Consider the following 21,392-nt stretch of genomic DNA (forward strand, 5'->3'; position numbering starts at 1 on the left):
AGATCTCTAGAGCGTGTTCATCTTTCTTGACTGAAACTCTATGCCTGTTGATTAGTAACTTCCCATTTCCCCTTTTCCCAGACTCTGGTAACCACCATCCACTCATTGATTCTATAAATTTGACTCTTTAAGTTATCTCATATAGATGGAATCACACAGTATTTGCCTTTCTGTTCCTGGCTTATTGCACGTAGCATTATGTCCTTCAACATGGTTCATCCATGTTGTCACATATGGCAGGATTTCCTGCTTGTTTAAGACTGAATCATACTCTATTGTACTTATATACCACATTGTCTTTATCTATTAATCTGTTGATGGATATTGAGGGTGTTTCTTCATCTTGGCTATTGTGAATAGTGCTCCAATGAACATGGGAATGATAGTATTTCTTCGAGATTCTGATTTCAATTATTTTGAATAAATACTCAGAAGTGGGATTGCTGGATCATATGGTAGCTCTATTGTTTAGAGAAATCTTCACAATGTTTTCCATAGTGGTAGCATAATTATACATTCCCACCACAGTGTGAAAGTGTGCTTCACATCCTTGTTGTCTTTTTCTATTTTTAATAATAGCCATACTAATGGTTACGGGGTGATATTTCATTGTGATTTTGATTTGCATTTTCCTGATGATTAATAATGTTGAGCATTTTTTACATACCTTTGGCCATTTGTGTGTCTTCTTTGGAGAAATGTCTATTCAAATCCTTAGCCCAATTTTAAACCAGGTTATTAGTTTTTTTTCTGTTGAGTTGTAAGATTTCCTTATATATTTAGGAAAGTAAGCCCTTATTATATAAATGGTTTGCAAATATTTTCTCCTGTTATGTACATTGCCTTTTCACTCTGTTGATTTTTTTCCTTCTCTGTGCAGAAGCTCTTTAGTTTGCAGACAATAGCTGATATATAGAAAACCCTAAAGATTCTATTAAAAAAACTATTAGAACTATTGAACAAATTCAGTAAAGTTGTAGGATACAAAATCAACATACAGAAATCAGTTAAATTTCTATGTGCTTTATATGATTTTTAAATTGCCTGGGGAATTAACTTCATTTGAGCTAGTGTATATCCACTCCCTGACACAAATTGTCCAATCATATATATTTCTCCACTTTGCCCTGGAGATTGTCCACTTGGGACATTGATAGTTAACAAGAGTGTGATGCTTTCTGATTTCTATGCTGAGCATGCTACATCTTACCTCTTTGAACTTTGAACCACCAAGTTGAACTGGATTTTCTAATATTCCAAATGTAATATTTTGTTTTTTAGAATTTACAGGGGGTAATGAGTGTGTACATGAATAAGCCAAGCCCATAAATAAAAATCACTAACATTGATAAAATAAAAAAAAAATTTCTATGTACTAACAATAAACTATCTAAAGAGCAAATTACAAAAATAATTTCATTTATAATAGCACCAAAAAGAAAAAAATACTTAGGAATAAACTTAACTAAGTAGGTGAAACACTTGTATGCTGAACAATATCCAAATGGAAAGACAGCTCATGTTCATGGGTTGGAAGACTTTTATAGTTAAAATGTCCATATTATCCAAAGTGACCTCCAGATTCAATGCAATCTTTATCAAAATCCCAATGATATTTTTTACAGAAATAGAAAAAACAAATCTACAACTCATATGAAACCACGAAAGACAATGAATAGCCAGATCAATCTTGAGAAGGAAGAACAAAGCTAGACGTATCACACTTATTGATTTCAAAATATATTACAAAGTTACAGTAATATAGTATGCAACTGGCATAAAGACAGACATACAGACCAATGGAACAGAATAGAGAGACTAGAAATAAATCCATGCATATATGGTCAACCAGTCTTTGACATGGGTGCCAAAAACACATAATGGGGAAAGGATAGTTTCTTCAGCAAATGTTGGGAAACTGAATATCTACATGTAAAAGAATGAAATTGGACCCTTGTCTTACACCATATACATAAGTCAACTCAAAAGGGATTAAAGACTTAAACATAAGACTTGATACTGTAAAACTCCTAGAAGAACACATACGGGAAGAGCTTCATGACATAGGTCTTGGCAATAATTTTATCAATGTGACACCAAAAGCATAGGCAAAAAAAAAAAAAAATTAAACAAGCATAGTGTATACATGTTATATATATATGATATATACTATAATTTTTACTTATTCATTTATTGATAGACTTTGGACATATTCCCCCTTTTTGGCTATTATGAACAATGCTGCTATAAACATTCATGTACAAACGTTTGTGTGGACATGTTTTAATTTCTCTTGGGTAAGTACCTGGAAGTGGAATTGTTGGATGCTGTGATGAGTGTAGGTTTAGCTTTATAAAACATTGCTAAACTGTTTTCCAAAGTTGATGCATCATTTTACTTTTCTTTTTCTTTTTTTTAACATCATGGTTATTTATTTGATTTAATATTTTTTTATATATTCAACATATTAAAAACTATATATTTTTGTCAAGAAGTATTCAAGAACATATTTAAATATTTAAAAATATTTTTTCCCATTTCGGTTCTTTCTAAAATTCTACAAAAAGGGGCTAAATTGATTTAATTTCCATCATTTTCATTATGAAAATGAAGGCTCTGACCATTATATTAGAAGGAAAAAAAATAAGAGAAAAAATTAAGGTGTACAGAAGAGGAAAACCTCTCCTAGTTCATAAACTAGATAATCCACTGATAAATAATTAGATTTGGAAATAAAGCTCTAACTCACATGCAACTCTCTGGGCTCAAAAATCAGATTTGGGGAAGTAATCAGTAAAGATTGCTTTTCAAACAGAAGGTATGAGATTTCTATTAGCTCCATATCCTCATTAACACCTGATATTGCCAGTCTTTTAAATTTTAGCCACTCTAATGCATGTGTAATGATATTTTATTGTGGTTTTTATATTTTCCTGATAACTAATTATGTAATACCTGTTTTAATGTTTTTATTGGCCATATGTATATGGATATAAATACTTTGTCAAATATATGCTTTTCAAATATTTTCCTACATTCTATGCCATGTCTTTTCATTTTCTTAACTCTCTTTTGAAGAAAAATTTGTAATTTTGATGAAGTTTATTTTATTGGTATTTTGTTCCATGGTTTGACTTTTTGTGTTCTGTTTAAATCGTCATTGCCTAACCCAAGGTCACAATGATTTTCTCTTATGTATTCTTCCAGAAGTTTTGTGGTTTGGCTGTTAGATTTAAGATCAACATTTGGTTATCTTTTTAACGTGGCATGAGGTAAATGTTGAGGTTAATTTATTTTTATACAGATATCCATGTGTTTCAGTAATATTTTGTGTAAAGATTATCCTTATGGTCAAAACCAATTCACCATATAAGTGAAGCTCTATTTCTGGGCACACTCAATTTGGTTCTATTGGTCTATATGCACGCCGTACATCAATGCCACATCATCTTGAATTCTGTATTAGGTCTTGAAATTAGATAGCAGAAGTCCTCCACCTTTTCCTTCTTCTTAAAAGTTAATAAGCATATTAAAAGATGCTCAATATCTTATGTCATTAGGCAATTGCAAATTAAAGCAATAGCGAGATACCAGTATACACCAATTAAAATGGCCAAAATACCAAACACTGACAACAGAAAATGCTGGCAAGGATGTGAAGCAACAAGAACTCTCATTTGTGGGTTGGGATGCAAAAGGGTATAGCCACTTTAGAGGACAGTTTGGCAGTTTCTTATGAAACTAAGCATATTCTTACCATTCTATCCAGCAGTTGTGCTTTCTGGTATTGACTCAAGTGAGTTGAAAACTTATGTCCACAAAAATCTGTGCATGAATGTTTATAGCAACTTTATTCATAATTGCAAAAACTTGGAAGCAAACAAGATATATTAGAAGAGTAAACAAACTATGGTACATTCAGAAAATGGAATATTACTTAGTGCTAAAAACAAATGAACCATTGAGCCATGAAAAGACATAGAGGAAACTTAAATGCATATTATTAAGTGAAAGGAGCCAATCTGAAAAGATCACATACTGTATGATTCCACCTATTTGATATCCTAGAAAGACAAAACTATGCAGCCAGTAAAGAGATCAGTGGTTGCCAGAGGTTAGGGGGGTAAAGGGATAATAGGTAGAGCACATAGGATTTTAGGGCAATGGAACTATTCTATATGATAGCATAATGGTGGATACATGTCATTACACTCTATCAAAATTGTAAAATGTACAACACCAAGAGCGAACCCTAATATAAACTATGGACTCTGAGTGATAGTGATGTATCAATCTAGGTCCATCCATTGTTACAAATGTCCCACTCTGGAGGGGGAAGTTGACAACAGGGGAAGCTATGTGCGTGGTGGCAGGTGGGCTGGTGGTACGTGGGAAATCTTTGTGTTTTCTGCTCAATTTTTCTGTGAATCTAAAACTGCTCTAAAAAATAAAGTCTTTGTTTTAGAAATATGAATATGTTTTTAAAAGAATTATGGAGTTTGAGCATGTTTTAATGGCTAACATAATCCCATTAAAAATGCTAAAGCCATTTTCACAGTGCATAATTTACTGCACTATCTGGAGCAGAAACCATCTACAGTGTTCCCATGAATGTAAGGGACAAAGTGTTCACAAAAATTGGAGCCAAGATACGGTCCTGGAGACCTCACGCTGTGTTTGTCAATTATTTATCCTGTGAGTATGCCTTTTATACCAGCAGTTAATCCATATAACTGAATCATTTCTCAAGCCATTCCATCAGATCTTGTCTGCAGAGTTATACTTGTTCCAATGTCTTACTGAAATCCAGGTACAGACTATTTCCCAGTCTAGGAATTGTATCAAAAAGTTATGCAATTTCTCTGCTCTTTCCTAGTGAACCCATATGGGCACCTAATAATGGCCACTTCGTTTCCTACATTCAGGTTAGGTCAGCAAATGTTTATTGAGTGCCTCTGACATGTAAGTCATTGTGATAGTTGCCAAGAAGACAAAATAATCCCTATCTTGAATGAATTTCTGGTCTATTGATTACATAAATAATCCTTGCATAATTAATTTTGAGTTCTTGACAGGATGAACTTTACAATCACCAACCAATATTTGGAGAGTCACTTCTACTCCATTTCTGCTGTTAGAAATGTGTATTCCAGAGCTCCTCATCTGACACTTTACACCCCACATCTTCAGACCAAACCAAGAGGTGCAAGGATCTCTTGGCTATACCATGGGCCAGATGACTTGCTCAATTTCCTTTTGTCTAACGTGGTTTGGATTTCTGCTTATCCATTTCATTTCTACCCAGCTAAAGGCTCTGAGTCATTGACTGAGAAGTTGGGCAGGGAAGAGTGGTAGAACAATTTTCTTCTCTACCATTTATTAACATCTTCAAATGTAGACCATCAACTTGTCCATCCCTTTCTTTTCCTTGTTTTAAAAATATGAAATAGGCCGGGCATGGTGGCTCACGCCTGTAATCCTAGCACTCTGGGAGGCCGAGGCGGGTGGATCGCTCAAGATCAGGAGTTCGAGACCAACTTGAGCAAGAGCGAGACCCTGTCTCTACTAAAAATAGAAAGAAATTATCTGGACAACTAAAAATATATATATAGAGAAAAAATTAGCCGGGCATGGTGACGCATACCTGTAGTCTCAGCTACTTGGGAGGCTGAGGCAGAAGGATCGTTTGAGCCCAGGAGATTGAGGTAGCTGTGAGCTAGGCTGAAGCCACAGCACTCTAGCCCAGGGAATGGAGTGAGATTCTGTCTCAAAAAAAAAAAAAAAAAAAAGAAAAAGAAAAATATGAAATAACTAAAAAATCCCATCCAGCTATCCTAAATATATTTCTGAGCATCAGTTCCTCTTTGACTTTAGAATTTCTGATAACATTTTTCTATGTCTTTGTCGTTTTGAGAAGAAAGCACACCAGAACAGAAGTGTGGATTCTGTTCTTGGCTATGCTATTTATTTGCTGTGTGAATTTGTAAAAATTACTCTCAGCTTCCATCTCTGCGACATGGGTATCATAAAAATTATGTTGGCTACCTGGTAGCATTAGCTTGAGAGTCAAAACCAGGGACCACAAATGTTAAAATGTTCTTTGAAAACTATGAGGTATTACCAAAAGTTTATGTTATTTTAACAAAATATTTAAGTTGTATAACATAGAAATTGATGTTCACAGCAGCATGTCACATAAATGAGAGTGACTCTAATTAATAGGTAATGTTCTGCTATCTGGATTCCTCTCCTTCTAAGATCAGAAAGGCAGGTTTCTCCACCGGCATTCTTGGCTTGGCTTTGAGGCCCATGTTTATGTTACCAAACCTGCAAAGTGGTTCAGGCTCTCACTTGCTGCACAAAGAGCTAATTATTGATACAATGAGGATTGCCAAAGAAGAAAGGAATTTTAACGTGAAAGACATCTGTGGAGAGAATGGGAAAAATAGTCACAAATGTGTCTCCCCAACCGACTAAGGGCAAGGGCGTTTATAGTGGGCTGTGGAAGGCAGGTCCCGTTGTGTGGGGGTTGAAGTCATAGGGTCTTCAGGTGGTTGGATTCAACAGTCAGCTGCTGGCGATGGATGGCGAGTCCTGTGGAGAGGCTGGTTACATCTGGTTGTGAGGCTTGACTGGTAAAGTCTGAAGGAACAAAAAGTAACTTAGGGAGGGGGTCATTTTGAAAGGCCAATTATAATCCCCCCCTCTATTTATTCATTCCCCAATCATGAGGTATCAGGGCATCATTCTATCTGACTGCTTCATGCTGAAATGGGACATAGCTGGGATATGAAGAAAAATGAGTTTTGGGCTGAAACTTAAACTTCTCAGTACATGTTGTTGAGCTGCTAACCTCTCCTCACCAAAGGAGTAAAGTATACCCAAAGAAGTTCCACCCCCTCCGAGATCCCTTCTGGAAAACATTTGTGCAGTGTTCCCCGGAAGGAATCTCTATCCAACTTTTCTCTAGTCACTCATGAAAACAGTTTTAGGGAGCTAGTTTAATGGGCAACTTCCAACCTATTACGGACTTAAATGTGGGTAGTAAGAATTTCTTACCTTTTTGTGAAAGAGTAGCTTTAGGCCCTCTAAAGACTCACAAGCCCACTGTTTTTCTGGCTTCTGAATCAGCAGGGAGTTTTCTGGTCGCTTTGACAGGCGTGTGATGAACCCATGGTTTCAGTCCTGCCAGCCTGACTGAGTGTGTGGTCAGGAGCACCTTAAAAGGGCTGATCCACTGCAGCTTTGGTTGATCCTTGTCATGCTGGTTTCACCAAGTTTTGAGCCACACCTTATCTCCCAGCCTCAAGGGGTGGAGGGGTACATCTGTCAGAAACCAGAGCCTGTTGGAAACAAGCTCAGAGTTACTAGTTAGGACATTACAAGGCTGTTTTACATATGATTGTGCCTCCATTTCTGGGGACAAGAGATCATTGGGTAAACCCTGATTAGGGGACTTTAGGAAGGATCTCTCATAAAATTTCAAAGAGGCCAAGTGCCAACTTACTTCCAGGGGGCCACCCAAATTCTCGGCAGGGCAAGAGACGGTACTTTATCCCAGGTTAAGTTGGTTTCTTGGCAGATTCTAGAGTCGTTTTTAGAGTTCTATTCATCCAATGAATTTTTCCCCAAGGATTGGGACCTCCGTGACGAATTAATTTCCAGTCAATCCCACAAATTCATGATACCTCCTGAGTAACCTTGGCAACAAAAGCAGCTCCATCATTGCTTTGGAGAGTTTCAGGAAGTCCAAACCTGGAAATTATTTCTTTTGAAAGAACTTCAGTGACTTTGGAGGCCCTTTCACTCCCAACTAGGAGTTGGGAGTGAACTCCTAGTTGGGAGTGAAAGGGCCTCCTAGGACTCCACCCATCCTGAAGGGGTGTCAAAGACCAATAGGTATCAAAAGTTTCCAGGAACTCATGGCATCATGATAAAACCTACCTGCCTTCTAAGGAGAGAGGGTTCCTTCTCTAAGGAGGCAGCTGTAAACCACCCAAAGGTTTCAGGTTGTTTCTCACAGATACGGGGCAACTCTGGATTACGGCTTCAATAGTCCTCTGCAGGTTGGGCCCAGCAAGCTGAGGTTGTACCCAATGTAAGGTGGCTTCTCACCCAAAATGGGTGCTCTGATGAATTTGTTCGGGGGCAGGTCTGGTGAGGGCCTCAGGAAGCAGGACTTTATTTATAAGCCATTTCTGGTCATTGTTTTTAGTAAATCCCCATTCTTTAGCCCTTTCAAAAATCCATTTCAGAATATTTGGGGTCATGGTTACCCAATTGTAGGAAGGGTATTAAAGACAGTTGGTTAGACAATTGCCAGGCTGCTGTTTTGGCCATCAAGCCTGCCATGACATTTTCTTTAGTAGTGTGAGTACCTGTCCTCTCATGCCCCTGGCAGTGCATAATAGCTACCTCCATGGGAAGAAAGACAGCTTTTGATAACTCAAGAATTTGTCATCCATATTTAATTTCCTTACTTCCAGAGGTAAGGTACCCTTGTTCTTTCCAGACAGCTCCATAAGCATGCACCACCATAAAGACATACTTAGAATCAGTGTAAATATTGATATGCTTATTTTTCCCATGGCATAGGGCTCTAGTTAGTGCAATTAATTCAGCCTTCCGGGCAGACATCCCAGGGGCTAGGGCTTGTGCCTTAGTTACCTGTTGACTGGTAACCATAGCATATCCAGCTTTGTTTTGTCCCTGCTCCATAAAGCTGCTTCCATCTGTAAAGAAGTCCTCATCTGGCTCTAGCAGGGGCTGGTCAGTCACAGCTGGGTGATTGGAATACACTTGGTCAATGATTTGAATGCAATCATAAACTGGGGAATGAGAGTCTATAGGCAGCAGGGTGGCTGGATTTAATGTGGACACAGTCTTTAAAGTTATATTAGGATTATCTAACAAAGTAGCCTGATATTTAGCCAGCCAGACTGCTGTTAGCAAAAAACCTCACTTTTGTTCTAGTAGGGGTAATACATAATGCATGGTGTAAACAGTCACCATGCCTGAGGGTGAACTTTTCAGCTTCCCATAAAATATCACAAGTGGCAGCCACCGCTCTCAAACAAGTAGGCCATCCTCTTGTCGTTCTTCAGCGTGAAATACTTTATGGGCTACTTCAACCACGTGAAATATTGGCAAGGTTGAGCTGCCTTCCAATTTTTGTAATTTTGCTGGGTATCAGTCATACTTTGACCAATAAGGGTCATGTTAATCAGTCTCAAGTTTTCAGGGTTCTCCAGGTGTACATCTGTATGCTTCTAAAATTCTTTCTAAAAATGCCAATGGATTCTCATTTATCTCTTATTCCTATAAATCCATATTAGTCCAGTAGGTTGTCTGTTTTCATTTAATCCTTCTATGGGGATCTACCTTAAAGGCAGTTGCGCTGCTGGGAATGGAGGAGGACCCCAGTCAAGTTGGGTGTCCTGGTGAGCGTAGGAAGGAGAGGCCATGCCCCGGGTTTCTCAGGACTGTCTTCAAAGAGGGAGGAGAGCTAAGCCAGAGACTGAATTTAGGCAAAGATGTTGAAAGGATTTGCTATTCTGAATAACGTCATCTCTTTTCTAAGTTCTACAAATATAGTATTAGTTTTAGAATACATCCTGCTTAAAGAGGTTAACTAATTAGGTTTTTCTAAAATACCAACACCCTGAAGTAAAATTTATTGACATGACATCACCTGACTGTCATAAGTAAGTACTGAATAAACCTTCAACATCAATCCTTAGCACTTCAAATAATGATCAAGATCAAGCTATTTTAAAAATCATCTAAATGGTCTCAATACATCTGATCAAAATAGAATCACAGGTCATTGTAAAATAGCAATTTCTTTAACTAAGAGTGTCAAAAGACTTTAGGGACAATGTAAAAACCTTAACTTTTGAAAGCTCAGTTTTCCCAAGTAATCAAAAATCTCATGAGGACAGCATAGAAATTACCTTGAGAAAACAAAATCTTTATTTCTTAGGCCAGTTACCAAAAAGTGAAGAAAAACATTCTGCACTTGAATTAATCAGACATAAGAATGTGTCTGGGACCGTGAGTGAGCATTATAAAGGAAAAAGAAACTATAAAATTAGTACTTTGAACAGGGAACTATGTGACTCTAAACCACTTTATAATTTTTAGGAAAATTTTAATCATTTTCTCATTTGCATTTATCTAAATTATTTCAACAGTTTACTTAGATTACTGATGAAAACAAGATATTAGACAAAGCTATCATTTCAAGTTATTTTTCTGTTAACCATTTTTATAGCTTTGATACAACCAATATGATCAGTTGTGCCTTTAACAAAATCATTCAATGTCTAAAGAAATTCGATATGTAAACACATCTTCATAAACAAAGTTGGGGGAAAGAATTTCAAAACACAGACCAGGAAACAATCACTAAATATAGGTTTAATTACTGCTTTAAACTTAAAACCTACCAAGAAAACAAACATAAGTGTTCAAGTAAGATCAAAACATTTTCCAACTTATGTGTAACAAGACCAAAGGGACAACCGAAGCCTCCCATTTGATGTAAGCTCTTGTGCCTGCAGCTCCTCCGGCAGCCTTAAATCCCTAACAGTATTATTAATATCAAGTGCTAGAGGGAGTCAGAAACAGATTTGGGGTGTTCCTTTCCACAGACATTGAAGTCAACGGAAGAAACTGCATCTACAGCTAGGATTAAGAGACTAAACCCACCATGTCTTCATAAACTTTTGACCATAGCTTTCTGTTTTTGTGTTCTCATTTACTTGAAGTTTTATTTATTCTAATTTACTGACACTTATTTTTGTTTAGGCATGCTTACATTTTTACCTAAGTAAAAACCTTAAACACATGGGTATTTTTCCTGGTTTCAGAATTTCAGAAGATTCAGCTGTTTTCATTTAACCTTGTGTCAGATGCCTTAAAATATCTAGTAGGGGCAAACATAAAAATAAGCAGTAAGCCCAGGCACAAATGTATGTTGACAATTTAAGACATGTTTATTTTTATTGTAGATTTTAAAAAAAAATTTATTTGCCAAAGATTATTAGATTCATGTGAACTTAATAAGCTCAAATGCTCTTATACTTAGTTTTTTCCCCAGAAATTATAATTATCTTTATTCATAGACAATATGATTGAATATGTAGAAAATCCTAATGAATATATAAAAATGCTAAAATAATTGAGTGAATTTAGTAAGGTTATAGTATACAAGGTCAATATATTAAAATCAAATGTGTTTATCCTAGCAACAAAAAAAGAAAGCTAAATATATATTTACTTAATTTACGAGTGCTCCTTTATAAGCCAAATTGGCACCGGGTAGACATATAACATATTGCATATACATGCACAAAACACATCTAGCCACATACACGTGCACATGAAGTTTTAGTAGGTTTTATCTCAGAACTCTAGCCATGAGACCTCTGAAGTTCCATATAAACATGCACACATTATATTTCCATTCTTCTCTGTCCCTTTCCAACAGTGGGTCTCCCCACATCTCCGCCGGGTTGCCTCCCTGGACGGAGATGTCTTTCATCGTCCCAGACCTTAGGCTAGAGATGTCTTCTAATCTCCCAGATCTTAGGATGGAGGTGTCTTTTAACCCTTTAGACCTTAGAACCTGCTGCAAGAGAAACCACCACTGGAGGTATTTTTCAACCTCCCAGACCTTGGACTGTGTTTATAATACCATCAACAGCAAATTTAAAGTAGACAGAAAGAAAATAGAAATAGCTTAATGGATTCCACATTTACATGATAAACACTCTATGTAAAGAGAGGTTTCAAACAAATGAACTGCAGTTCCACCTAATAAGCCCTGGGAGTACCAAATCAAAGCAGGTCAGTTTCCACTCTCACAAATGGTTGGGGGCTTATCCAACCCAAACAGGAACTCCCCAGACTGAGAGGGGCATCCCCAACTGTACAGTACCTTTAAACAGCTCTCATCCATCAGACACAAAAGCCAAAATTCAAAGACCCGTTCCTCCAAGGCAATCGGGGGTGCATCTGAAGCTAGCGATGGCCAAGCTTGCAGGAGAAACTGAAACCAACCTCCAGCAGAAACATCACCGGGCAACTGCTGGGGAGGCTTTTGGAATTCTCCCCACTCTGCATTCACTGAGCCCCGAGCAACACATCCCAGACGAGCCCCCCAAATTGTTACCAAACCCACAGCCTAGGCCCTGTCACTCACTTCACAAAGAGCCAATTATTGAGGCAACGAGGATCACCAAGGAAGAAAGAAACTTTAATTTAAAAGACGTCTGTGAAAAGGAGAAACAGTCTGACATCTGTCTCTCCAGCTAAGGGCAAGGGCGCTGATAGCGGGCTGTGGAGGGCAGGTCGGGTTGTGTGGGGGCTGAGGTCATAGGGTCTTCAGTGGTCCGATTCAAGAGTCAGTGGCTGGCGAAGGATGGTGAGTCCCATGGAGAGGCTGGTTACGTGTGCTTGTGAGGCTTGACCGGAACAAAAAATAGCGTAGGGAGGGGTCATCGTGCCAGGCCACCGACTACGTTTATGCTGCACTTCACTGGAGACAACCTCAGACACAGTGTCGCAGGAATCAAACTGAATCACTGGACATGTGATGTTAGGAAAAATAGGCAAGCCCATTTTCCCAGTTTCATTTGCTCCACTTTTGCCCCTTTGACAAAGTCAGTGAGAAATTAGTAAATATAAAGTTCATTGGTTTATTTAGAAATAGCATACCAAATAACATCATGGGTCTCTTATGCATGACATTTCGAAGCATCTTCTTTGTTTTCTCTTCCAAAGTGAAGGCCGAGGCAAGTGCTGCTCAGGAGGGTGGCATTCCCAGGTAAGAGCAGGCCATGTCCCCAAGCTAAATTGAGACCTAAAACAACACACTCACTGTCTTTATGCTTTTGTCTCATTCTCTTGGTAAGTTCAGTTCTGAGCTGTCTCAGACAATTCCTTTGGTGGGTTGATTTTCGTTTTACCTGCAACAGGCGTCCTTATCAAAATGACTCCATAGGCCTCCTGCTAGTTTAACCTCTCTGTTAACTCTCACCTGCATATCACTCTCACTACATTTCTGGAGACGTGACTTGTGTATTTGTTTTCATTATGTGTGTCCATCACCAGCAGCAAAAGTAAGTTAGTGAAAACCGGATGGGGAGAGAATTTGCAACTTATGTACTTAAACGCCAGAGAAAGTAGTTGGGGAGTCCTCATAAATATTAATTATGCTCACTAAAAAGACAGAATGCTGAAAAGAATGACAAACGATGCTTTGCATTTTAAGTGGATAACCAGTAGTTCTGCAAGATGACTTTCTCCCCACTCCTCGCTTGCTAGAAATGCCGGAAACCCATCCCAGGAATCGCAGAGAGGTGTTCGGCCCGATTTGCTCTGGGCAGGTAACATGCGTAGTGAGAGACATTCTCACCTATGTGCAGGGTCTTCCATCAAAATGTTCAATGTGTTTTCTGGTGTTATGGGTCAGAGTTCTTGATCCCTGTTTCTTGGGTCCTATCTGGCACTTGGATATGTGATACGGGAACAGCCTTGAGAATTTTCTAATGCTCTCATTGGTGTGACCAGGTGGGTACTTCTCAGGTGCCACCTGCTAGAGGTGACAGCCTGTGCCCACACTAATACTGACAACTCCACCGACTATGCTTCCTTAGCCTAGTGACAACTCTTCAGGCCTTACTTTTCCTGTCAGTAAACGGAGCAAGCGATGGCTCCCATCTCCTTTCCTTCTTGTGCGGCTGGAATGAGATGACGAGCATGAGGTGCTCGGCGGGGCGAGCAGAGAGAGGGGAGAGCATTACTTACTCTTCCGAATGAGCAGCATCGCCCGGTCTCGGCTCTGCCGATGACAGCTGCATGGCAAAGCATGTGCCCCTGGCATCGCACGCACACATCTCAGTTATATCATAACCCAGACTATGTCTTCTTGCCCTCGTTTTTACTGGTCTCTTCCAGGCTTTGTTTCAAAGGCCTCTTGCCTATGGCACCGTTACTTTTGGCTCCCAGGTCCGGTTCCTTTTTTCTACTTTTCCCCAAGAACAGTGAATTTCTTTGCATAGGTTGGTCCTGAAATTCTTGTGCTTATGAAGAAGTTATACAGAAATAGGTCCTGTGCACTGGCATTTTGTAGACAGGGAATTTCATATCTGCATTTATTTTTTCTGTCCTAAATAAGTTAATAGTAAAACCTCAACTCTACTGAGTTTAGGCAATAGGAATTTATTGTCTTATATGACAGGAGGTCTGGAGGTAGGAGGGCCTCAGGGTTGGCTTGTTTGGGGACTTAATGACATAATCAGCAACCCTCAACATGAAAACCTGCTGCTGGTGCCCATCCAGCCCTGAGTATGACTACAAACCCACTCTTTCCCACGCATTGCCAGGGACATCCAGGCAGAAAAGTGCCCTCACAATCTCCTGAGATAGTCGCGATTCCATCCTTTGGGGTACCTTCATTTCCAAAGTGTCCCTCCTGGGACCCTGTGCACTAGTCTACGTGTCTACAGCAGTATATTCAAATTGTTAGGTTGTTTGTCTTGTTGATTCTATAGTGATCTTACCAAGGTCATAATCGATGCCTTATACATGCATAAAATCACTAGTCCCTTGCAAAATACAAGCATGTCTACTGCTCCATAGATCCTTTTTTGCAGGAGGAAAGAAAGGAAGGCAGATGAGAGAACTTTTGGTGAGATCTGCTTAATGTTTTAGATTGGGCCAGTGGCCCCTTTGGGAGGGTAGCATGATTGGGAATAGGAGAGAATCTCTTTGTCGCTAGTGATTAGTGTCTTACCCTCTAAACCCTGGCCTAGGTCTGGTCCCATGTCTAGACCTGGGTGCTGTGAGGCGATGGGGAGGAGGTTCCAGAACATGGCTGCCTAGTGTTGTCTTCAGCAGAGAAACGTGGTTGTTGGCTTGGTTCAGAGCATCCAGGATGGAGCCTGTCTCTGAAAGGTGACGTGTTTGAAGGAACCTCATTCGCTTAATAACAAAATTATTCATTTATGAATGTGCCTAAAGCTTCTTCAGATTTTCTGTTGTTGTTAACATTTTCATTCTTTGTCCTGAATGGGCGGGGAAGGGTGGGGTGGGCAATAACTTCTCTGAGGCGGAAGTAGTGAGGTGGGGGGATCACAGAGTCTCAAGTCAGGCATACATGGAGGGAAAATCCCTACTCGTGTGCACTTGAACAAGTCACATCATCTCCCTGAGCCTCAGTTTCCTATTCTATCGCAAGAGATGGCATCACCTACCTTGAGATTGTTGAGAACATAAATAATATCATCTGTGTGAGGTGCCTGGAGCATCGCGGGCCCTCCACCAACATTGGCTCCCCCACCCTCTCCTGGCAGGGAAAGTAGATCCACTCAAGACTTGCCCCCTTTAAATCTTGACACCCCCTTTGAGCCCCAGAATTCTAGGAGTTTGTATGATTTCCATGGAAGTGAGAATGATACAAGTAAACACCGAAACCTTAGCAAGCAGAAAACACATCAGTGTTCACTGGGCATGTCCTCTGCTGCTGAGGAAGAATGATTGACAGAAGGAGGAAGGAAATCACTGGAACATCAGTGCCTGAGCGACGAGGAATCGCTTTAAGGAACAACCTGGCAAAAGAGATCCTTCTCTGCAGATGCCAGCGAGCTTCAGGATCCTTTCCTGTGGAAGAGACCGCTGTGGGGCCCTCCTGCAGAACACAACAACAAAGCAGCTCCCCGGGCTGGTGAGAAGTCTAGTGCCATATCTGCACCCGTGCGCGGGGCAGCGAAGAGTGTCCAGAGCAGCTGGAGCAGCCACAGGTGATTAAGGGGCTGTGTCCTGCCGACTCTGGGGGGCACTGTGCTGCCAGAGCCTGAGCACTCCAGCCCCGATGGCACCCATGTGGCTCTGTGAGTCCGAGGGCCACCAATGCAGGGACGACATGGGACCCAGTGGCTATGCACCCAAAGCCAGGCACACTCCATGCTGCCCTGCTTGACAGGCAGCACCAAGAGGAGCCAAATAGCTGACAGATGGGGTCACATCTTCATCAGTGGAGTGTAGGCTCAGTCATTTCCAACAGTCTACTTTGTCTTATCATATTCAGAGAGGAAAGAAGCCCTTGAGATGTGGCCGTGAAGCAGAGCCTGTCCTGGAGGTACTGAGGGATATTTGGATTGACTCTTCTGGGACCTGTGGGACAAACAAAGAGCCTGCTCCCTACTGGATGGGGTCCTGCCCAAGCTGCCTCTGTGGGTGACATTCTCATGGTGCCCACACCCTGCATGAGCCAATGCCCCCTTCTAGCACCCAGCTTTGAGGACAGGCCACATATGGTACCCGCTCATGAAGGAGATACTGTACCCCTCCATCTCTACCCTGGTACCACCAGGGCTGCTCTCCCAGTCCCCCCAGAAGACTCCCTGAGCCAGTGGGGGTGTTAGTTATGACAGTCACAGGTGATAATGTCTGCGCTCTTACATTTGCAAGGCACTGCATTTGAGCACTTTACACAATTACGCCACTTAATTTTTATTAATACAAGAATGCAATGAGATAGGTTCTGCTGTCATATCATTTTGCTGTTGAGTAAACAGAATCTATGGGGGGGGACAAGGGTCAGTAAATGGCTCGATGTCCCACACGCAGTCAGATCAGCAAATCTCATCTGTCCACTTCAGTAGTTCTTAACCCTGGCTGTACATTCAAATTGGCTTTGGAGATTCTTTTAGATACCTGTGCCCAAGTTCCTCTAGACTCTTGCAAGCTTGACGTTTGCATGGGGGTGGACAGAGAGGGGTTGAGCTCCTGCTGTGTAGTCTGGGGTGAGAAGCCCTGGCTACAGGTGCTCCTCTCTTCCCCACACTGGGCTTCTCTTGGCATTCTTGCCCATTGCTGGTCCCTTTGGCTGTGACCACAGTCAATGCCAAAGCCCCAGGAGAGGGTCACCTGCTTTGCTGAACTTTTCTTCAGACAGCACAATCTTACCTAAGCTAAGGAAAGTCAGCTAGAGGGACATGCAGGCACCCAGTGGGAAGAAAGACAGTCACTGTTTTTCTAAATCATTTCTCATGCCTATTGCAAATGTTCTTGAGTTTTCTTCAGAAATTGCCTTTCTTCTTCTCTTATTTTATAGGATCATTGGCCCTTTCTCTAATCCAGGTGTGCTATGCCCTTCATTCTACATTCAGTGCTGACTATGCAGCAATTGGCTTGCTGTTTCATTAAGCAAAGCACATCTCATTTTCTATTAAATATTAATATCAGTGTAATCAGACTGAACCATCGGAGTTTTTAATAATCTCCCTTTCAATCGTTAACTCCAATTTTGGGTCGTTGATGATATCAGTAAGATGAAATATAAAAGTTACTTTGCTGAGGTTCTATTGTCACAAGAAAATTAGGTTCCACCATGATTTCACCACATGATTTCCCATGTTTATTCATGCTATAGGTAAAAAAATAGATCTGAGTATAGATTTTTGGACAAAATGCTATCATTATTGGAATGTGTGGAAACCCATCTTTGCAGGCTATCATTGATTACAAGTAGAAGATGTGAAGAGAGATGTCCCATATGGCTGACTAGAGACATCGCTTGTGATACCATCGCGGTGGGAAGACAGGATATTGGGCAGAGGAAAGAGGAGAAGAGTTGCAGCTCAGGTGTTGATTACAAAGAGAGAAATCAGAGATGGCTGGGGACCCTTTGGAGAAAACTGCAAAGCCTAGAAGGAAGAAAATAAAAAGGAGAAGATATTGGTAAGAATCAAAGCCAGAGAGACTAGGAACTCAGCAAAGGGGAAATTGGGGACCAGCACTCTTCTCCCTGGCATGGTCAGGAATGGATCTTCGGGGACCCAACGACAGGCCTGCAAGCCAGGCCCAGTATCCCAGGACTGGATCAAGAGCCAAATGAGAAGGAATCAGTGAAAGAACTCAGGAAGTATGAAAAATCAGAGTGATAGGTTATGTCCAGATGGAAAAAACAACTCTTTACTAATGGATCCCAACCAAAACAAAAACACTGAAATGACAGATAAAGAATTCCAAATTTGGATTATAAGAAAGCTCAACAAAATACAAGAGAAGAAGGAAAACAAACACAAATAAACCACAGGAACAATATAGGAAATGAATGAAAAACTGACTAAAGAAATCGAATTATTGAAAAAAATCAAATAGAAATTCTAGAGTTGAAAATTACATTGAAGGAAATACAAAACACTGTGAAAGTATTAAGAATAGACTAGACCAGACAGAAGAAATAATCTCAGAGTCTGAAGACAACACCTTTGAATTAAATAAGTCGGTCAGAGATAAAGAACAGAGAAATAAGAGGAATGAACAAAGTCTACAAGATATATGGAAGTATGTAAAGAGGTCAAACATAAGAATCATAGGCATCCCGGAGGGTGAAGAAGAAAACACACAAGGGCTGGAAAACATGTTTCAAGGAATGATTGAGGAAAACTTCCCTGGTATTGCTAGAAATTTAGATATCCAGGTACAAGAAGCTCAATGAACACCTGGGAGATTCATTGCAAAGAGGCAATCACCATGACACATAGTTATCAGACTGGCCAAAATTAACACAAAGGAGGAAATCCTGCATGCCATAGGTGAAAACGTCAGGTAACTTACAAAGGAAAACCCATCAGGCTAACTGCAGACTTCTCCACTGAGACCTTACAAGTTAGAAGGGATTGGGGTCACATCCTTGGTCTTCTTAAACATAATAATGGGCAGTCTAGAATTTTGTATCCTGAAAAATTAAGTTTCTTATGTGAGGGAGAAATAATGACTTTTTCAGACAAGCAAACACTGAGGAAATTTGTCAAGTCCAGATTGGCCCTGCAGGAAGTACTCAGATCTGCATTATACATTGATCAACACAATAGACACCCACCAGTGTAAAATCACCCAAAAGCTACAGCTCAGAGACCATATATAATAATAGCTCAAGAGGTAAAATGAACCAATAAGGTTCTACTCAACAGGATGAACAGAAATGCATCCACTTATCCATTCTTTCAATAAATGTGAATGGCTTGAATTCCCCACTCAAGAGACATAGGCTGGCCGAATGGATTAAAAAATACAAGCCAAGTATCTTCTGTCTCCAGGAAACATATCTAAGCCACAAGGGCCCATTCAGACTCAAGGTAAAGGGATGGAAAACAATATTCCATGCAAATGGAAAACAAAAGAAAGCAGGTATAGCCACTCTCATATAAGAAAACATAGACTTCAAATCAACAATATTAAAGAAAGACAAAGATGGTCATTATACAATGGTAAAGGGAGCAGTTGCACAAGAAGACAGCAATCCTAAGTATTTATACAACTAACACAGGTGTGCCCAGATTCATAAAGCAAACCCTACTAGATCTAAACAAAGTAACAAAGGACAGCATGGTAATAGCTGGGAACGTCAACACTGCACTGACAGAACCAGACAGTTCCTCCAAGCAGAAAATAAACAAAGAAACACTGGACTTAAATAGGACTCTAGAACAAATGGGCCTAATAGACATTTACAGAACATTCTACTCAAAAAGTACTGAATATACATTCTTCTCATTGGCACATGGAACATTATCGTAGATTGATCACATTTAGGCCACAAAACATATCTCGACAAACTCAAAAAAAAAAAAAAAAGGAAAGAAAAGAAATTATACCATGTATCTTCTCAGACCATAGTGAAATAAAACTAGAAATCAACTCCAAGAGAAACATTAAATCCTTCACAAAGTCATGGAAATTAGACAACCTACTGCTCAACAATTATTGGGCCAAAGAAGAAATTAAGATGGAAATCAAAAGATTCCTCAAATTAAATGATAACTTTTGACAATTTATCAAAATCTATGCGATTCAGCAAAAGTCGTAATAAGGGAAACATTCATAGTCTTAAATGACTACACCAAAAAGACAGAAAGATCACAAATCAACAATCTACTGAATTATCTCAATGAACTAGAAAAGGAAGAGCAAACCAAACCCAAATCCAGTAGAAGAAAAGAAATAACAAAGGTCAGGGCAGAGCTAAATGAAATTGAAAACAAAGAAACAACACAGTAGATTAATGAAACAAAAAGTTGGTTCTTTGAAAAGATGAACTGAATCAATAGACCTTTCACTAGATTAACCAGAAATAGAAAAGAAAGGACCCAAATAAGCTCAATCAGAAATGAAAAAGGAGATATTACAACTGATACCACAGAAATACAAAATATCATCTGTGAATAACATAAAAATCTCTGTGTACATAATCTCAAAAACATTGAGGAAATGGACAAACTCATGGAAACACACAACCTCCCTTCTTCAATCAGGAAGAAATAGAATTCCTGAACAGACCAATAATGAGCAACAAAATTGAAGCAGCAATAAAAAAATCTTCCAAGAAAAAAAAGTACTGAACCAGATGGTTTCACAGCAGAATTTTATCAGACCTACAAATAAGAACTGGTACCCATACTACAGAAATTATTTCATAACATCGAGAAGGAAGGAATCTTCCTCAACTCATTCTACAGAGCCAGAAACACCTTGATACCAAAGCCAGGAAAGGACACAACATCAACAAAAAGAAAACTATAAACTAATATCCTCTATTAATATAGATATAAGAATTCCAGCAAACCAAATTGAGCAGCAGGTCAAAAAAATAATTTACCGTGACCAATAGGGCTTTATCCCAGTGATGCAAAGATGGCTGAACATTCACAAATCCATAAATGTGATTCACCACATAAAGAGAAGCAAAAACAAAGACCATATGATCATCTCAATAGATGTGGAAAAAGCATTTGACAAAATTCAACACCCTTTTATGATAAAATTTCTTAACAAAATAGACATAGATGGAACTTATCTCAAAATTATAAAGCCATATCTGACAAACCCACAGCCAATATCATACTGAATGGACAAAAGTTTAAAGCATCAGACTTAGAACTGGAACAAGACAAGGATGCCCACTGTCACCACCTCTATTCAACATAGTGCTGGAAGTTCTAGCCAGAGCAGTCAAGCAAGAGAAGGAAATTAAGGCTTTCAAAATGGGGAGAGAGGAGGTCAAACTATTGCTCTTTGCTGATGATAAGATATTATATCTAGAAAACCCCAAAGATTCTGCCAAGAGACTCCTGGAATTGATACATAAATTCAGCAAAGTCTTAGGTTATACAATCAATGTACACAAATCAGTAACATTCCTATCCACCAACAAGAGACAAGCTGAGAAACAAATCAAAGACTCAATAACTTTCACAATAGCTACAAAAAAAATAAAATATCTAGGAACATACTTACCCAAGAAGGTGAAAGATCTTTATACAGAGAACTATGTATCACTGAGGAAGGAAATTGCAGATGATGTAAACAAATGGAAAAAA

The sequence above is a fragment of the Propithecus coquereli genome, unplaced genomic scaffold (genome assembly GCF_000956105.1).
Source record: "Propithecus coquereli isolate 6110/MARCELLA unplaced genomic scaffold, Pcoq_1.0 Scaffold336, whole genome shotgun sequence".
In the NCBI taxonomy this organism is placed as follows: domain Eukaryota; kingdom Metazoa; phylum Chordata; class Mammalia; order Primates; family Indriidae; genus Propithecus; species Propithecus coquereli.